This window comes from Melopsittacus undulatus, unplaced genomic scaffold (genome assembly GCF_012275295.1).
Source record: "Melopsittacus undulatus isolate bMelUnd1 unplaced genomic scaffold, bMelUnd1.mat.Z mat_scaffold_305_arrow_ctg1, whole genome shotgun sequence".
Lineage (NCBI taxonomy): Eukaryota > Metazoa > Chordata > Aves > Psittaciformes > Psittaculidae > Melopsittacus > Melopsittacus undulatus.
This window is the reverse complement of record NW_022994227.1, coordinates 75,760-80,759: the sequence shown is the minus strand read 5'-3', so window position 1 is coordinate 80,759 and position 5,000 is coordinate 75,760. Positions and strand designations below refer to the sequence as shown.

Here is a 5,000-nt window from a genome sequence, read left to right as displayed (position 1 = left end):
AGACAGAAATGTAGAGAGAATAATGTGAGAGGGATTTAGTTTCCTGAGAAACCATCTAGACCTATTAGCCTATATATCAAGCAAAACCCAAAAATCGCTTACGGGGATGTAGTGAAAAATAATTACTAATTGAATAATAACTTAAAGTGTTTCCCAAATGGAGATTCATATCTCGGCTTGTTGATTATACAGAACAGACATAAAAAAGTCTCCTGTTCTGGTTGTACTTGCCGCTAATGGTGTCAGCCAGTTTCCAGTGGAGGCAGTGGCCGTGTGTCATTTGACTTGAAAGAGATTTGGGTGAGGCCCTAGGTATCTACGTGGATGTGGTCCATCAATAATCAATTTTGCCCTTGTACTGTTTGGAATTGGATTATGCAATTTAATTTTAATAACTCTGAAGTATTTCCACAGCCTCAGATGAGAAAGCAATGCATAAATGCAGAGACAGGAGTACAAAGTGGAAAGCTACTCAGATTTCTCCCTTCTTTGTTACTGATTTTTTCTATCATGCAGTTGGTGACCCATTATGCCCACCTAATCCAGCATTTAGCTGTGTGTGGCAACATGGACAATTCCAATTGCGTGCACCTTCAGCAAGTTTGCTGATGACACCAAGCTATGTGGTTCGGTTGATACGCTGGAGGGAAGGAATGCCATCCAGAGGGACCTTGACACGCTTGTGAGGTGGGCTGATGCCAACCTTATGAAGTTTAACCATGACAAGTGCAAGGTCCTACACCTGAGTCGGAGCAATCCCAGGCACAACTACAGGCTGGGCAGAGAAGAGACTCAGAGCAGCCCTGTGGAGAAGGACTTCGGGGTGTTGGTCAATGAGAAAATGAACATGAGTTGGCTTCAGTGTGTGCTTGCAGACCAGAAAGCCTATTGTATCCTGGGCTGCATCAAAAGAAGCATGACCAGCAGGTCAAAGGAGGTGATCCTGCCCCTCTACTCTGAGGCCTCACTTGGAGTATTGTGTGCAGTTCTGGTGTCCTCAACATAAAAAGGACATGGAACTGTTAGAACAAGTCCAGGGGAGGGCCATGAGGATGGTCAGGGGACTGGAGCACCTCCCATATGAAGACAGGCTGAGAAAGTTGGGGCTGTTCAGCCTGGGGAAGAGAAGGCTGCATGGAGACCTCATAGCAGCCTTCCAGTATCTGAAAGGGATACTGAGGAGGGACTCTTCATTAGGAACTGTGGTGATAGAACAAGGGACAATGGGTTCAAACTTAAACAGGGGAAGTTCATGTTAGATATAAGGAAGAAATTCTTTCCTGTTAGGGTGGTGAGGCACTGGAACAGGCTGCCCAAAGAAGTGGTAAACGCTCCATCCCTGGAAGTGTTTAAGGCCAGGCTGGATGGGGCTCTGAGCAACTTGATCTGGTAGAAGATGTCCCTGCCCATGGGATTCTAGAATCTTAAGATTCTTTCTAACCCTAACCATTCTGTGATTCAATGATTCTTTGATTCAATGATTCTATGACTCTGTGCCTATGAAAATGCCACTCCCTTGGGTAACTTATGTAGGATAATTTATTAATTACTTTTTCCTTCTTCCAGATGGCCTTATGCTCAAATTACTATTATCTTGTAAATGTCTACAAGAAGCAACAGAATAAATGAAAAAACATTTTTCACTTGTTTTCATCCCCTTAACTATAGATGGGACAAGGAAGCAGGGAGAAGTCTGATTAAGTTTATTTCATTTTTTCAAAAAACCCTCAACTGATTTCCAGTACAAAATGAACTACTGTATTGCTAAAAAGGCAGGAGACTTAACCCAGTCTTATGCACATGACCATTTGTAGAAGAAATTACCTTCCTGATTCTGTGTTTCTCATTCTATACATCTTGACATTGAACTGGCAAGAAAACACCATGACACTTTTAGACCAGGATCTATCCATGATGCAGCACAAAGCCAAACCTCAGACCCTAGGAACTGGACCATATGCTATCAGGTATGTTGAATTGTGTCTAAATTTGTCATGTGTAAATATAAAATGTGCTTTATCTAATTAAGCAAGATAGTATCATATAAAGTCTATATATGGTCTGAGTATTTTTATTGGACTAGAAAAGTAAAATAACTAATCATTCCAAACATCCCAGATTACTTTTAGCTTTACCATGCTGCAAAAATAACTTTTTTAACAATATGCTGTTTACTATTGATCACTCAGATATTGACCTTTAAAGGCTGAGTGTATATGGAATAAATTCTAAGGACTTTTTCTACAACAAACCCAAGGAACTTGAAATAAACAAGAAAAATCCTTATCATGAGCATTTTCCTCTTCCATTTTCTCCTGCTTCACCCACTGGACTGCAGAGGAGCTCACCCCCTTAACAGAGAGAAAAAGTATATGTCAACTTGCCTCACCTACAGAGCCTTCAGGCAAAATGCATCACTTTTTCAGGTCTGTCAAGGACTGAATAAATCACAGATAAGTGGGTTAAAATGTCAGCACCACTGGGACTGGAATAAATCTACCACATCTTTTCATCCAAGTGAAATTCTAACTGCAGTACCACCAGCACTTCATTCATTCATTAAGGAAAACAACATAAAACTCTTAATGATTGATTTTTTTTTTTTTTACAAAATGAAGAAAACACAAGTTGTTGGCTTTCTCTCCCCATCCTATTGTAAGAAGTCTGTGGAAGTCATCTTGTGCAAAAGGTCAGATAAGTGTAATGTGAAAGATGGCGTTAAAAGGCTTTCAAACTTTGTTTATTAATAGATATAACCCTTTCACCTCTGCTACATCTGTCACCACTATGTTAATATCATCTATCTTACTGGTCACCTGACTTCATGTTATTAGTACGGGAAAACGCCACAAAAAACACTGAGCAGTCACAAACCCCTTACATACAAATGCAAGAGTAGAATTGCCTGAGCCCTCCTAATAAAATGCAACCTACCATGGGGCAACTAAAGTAACTGAAGGTAGCCTCTGGCTTTAAAAGCATTCACTAGGCCATTGATCATTGAAGACATATGGTGACCTCACACAAACACAATGTAAACTCCCAGGCTCACTGATGGCATTCCTAGCACTCTGTCCAAATTTGTATTGCCTCTCTGTAAACTGTTTGACATAAGCAGTGAAAGATGGAAACAGAAAGGGTCTCCTCAGTGTGATGAGCATACCACAAAATGCAGCTGGATGCAATTGAATTAACTTGTACTTTACTTTGATGTTTAAAAGAATCTTAGGACAAGATGTGTGAGAATAGAATTTTTGTAAGTTTCTTGGAAGTGTATTTGTCCTTCTGGATATCCAAAACAGATGGTAGAGTATAAAATTCCCTGTTTTTCCTGTGGTTTGTTTTTTGGGGTTTGTTTTTTTTTGTTGTTGTTGTTTGTTTTTGTTTGTTTGATTTTTCTTTTAGAAGAGGTTAAGAAAATAAGTGGAAAAAATATGCTGTTTAATATGCATTTATCAGGCAGAAAGGCATATGGACGTATGTCTGTGGGTTTATATATGTGCTCCTCTTTTCCTTCCTTCCTTCCTTCCTTCCTTCCTTCCTTCCTTCCTTCCTTCCTTCCTTCCTTCCTTCCTTCCTCCTTCCTTCCTTCCTTCCTTCCTTCCTTCCTTCCTTCCTTCCTTCCTTCCTTCCTTCCTTCCTTCCTTCCTTCCTTCCCTCCGTCCCTCCTCCCTCCCTCCCTCCTTCCCTGCTTCCCCCCTCCCTCCCTCTCTCCTTCCCTCCATCCCTTCCCCTATAAGCACCAGGAATGCACAAGTGTAAAACCCTCAGTATAGCAGCAGAATGCTTTAGGTACTTTAACCATCCCTGTGGTCCTTCCCTGGACTCTCTCCAGTATGCTTATGCCTCTCCAGTGATGTGGAGTCCAGAACTGGACACCAATGCTCCAGGTGTGGCTTCACCAAGTGCTGAGTAGAAGGGAAAGAACACTTCCTTTCACGACCCTCAACCCTTTCTCTCAAACCAACCTGCTTTCCAACCAGGTGACCCCCTGCATAAAGGGGTTGCTCCTCCCCAGGTGCAGGACTTTGCACTTTCACACTTTTACAGGATTTTTACACTTCACGAGGTTCCCTTTGACCAGTTTCTCGAGCCTGCCAAGGCGCCTCTGGGTGGCGGCACCTCCCGCTAGTGTACCAGCACCTCCCCGGGAAAACGTGTCAAAACGGGAACTGCGTTGGCCGGGAATCGAACCCGGGTCAACTGCTTGGAAGGCAGCTATGCTCACCACTATACCACCAACGCTGCGATGTTAATCTGTCTGTGGTTATACTCCCCCTTCCCTTCTAGTTGCCATATGCTCCTAGTCTAACCGCAGGATTTACTAACTGCGAACCACAAGTACAGAAAGGAACTACTGAGGGAAACATTCATATATATTCCATAGCTACCAAGGCTGCTAGAATTTTTTTTCTTTTTAACAATAGAAAAACCCCAAGGTGTCATTCAGTGAAATATTTCCAGCATCCTGATTTGTTTAACAGAAATCTAAGTAACAGGACTAAACCATTCAGAAACTGCACTGCAGATAACGGCACAAGTGAAAAAAAGGGAAAAGCTAACAGCTGACAGCTCCAGTTTAAAGAAATGGGCATCCCATTTTTTCGCAAAAGGAATACTCTTGCTAGCATTAACATTGTACTACGATGAGCTTTTAATTTCATGTTTGAAAGGTTAGGTATGTTGTCTTTTCTCTAAGCTACTGCTTTTCTCTTCTCAGCATCATACAGAGAAACACTAGATCACACAGAAAATACAGCTGAAAATAAACTCAGTAGATTTACAAAAGGTTAATATTTGAAAGACGATTATCTGAAACACATCTTTGAAATTTTGAATCTCAAACTTCAGTGTATTTTTATCATATAAAGTGTGATGAAAGTTTTTCTATTAGAGTGGATAGAGCCAACAAACAAATTTAGAGATACAAGTTTTCAAAACTCACATGGTTTGAGGATATCCCATGCAGAATCCAGTGCCTTCTAGTGCATCTGTGATTT

At 41.3% G+C, this 5,000-nt stretch overlaps 1 non-coding gene across 1 annotated transcript; it reads right to left on the bottom strand.

Moving 5' to 3' along the window:
* Positions 1 to 4,173: 4,173 nt before the first annotated feature.
* Positions 4,174 to 4,245, bottom strand: TRNAG-UCC (transfer RNA glycine (anticodon UCC)). The gene has a single exon. It is a non-coding gene; the product is annotated as a tRNA-Gly (tRNA).
* Between the last annotated feature and the right edge of the window lie 755 nt (positions 4,246 to 5,000).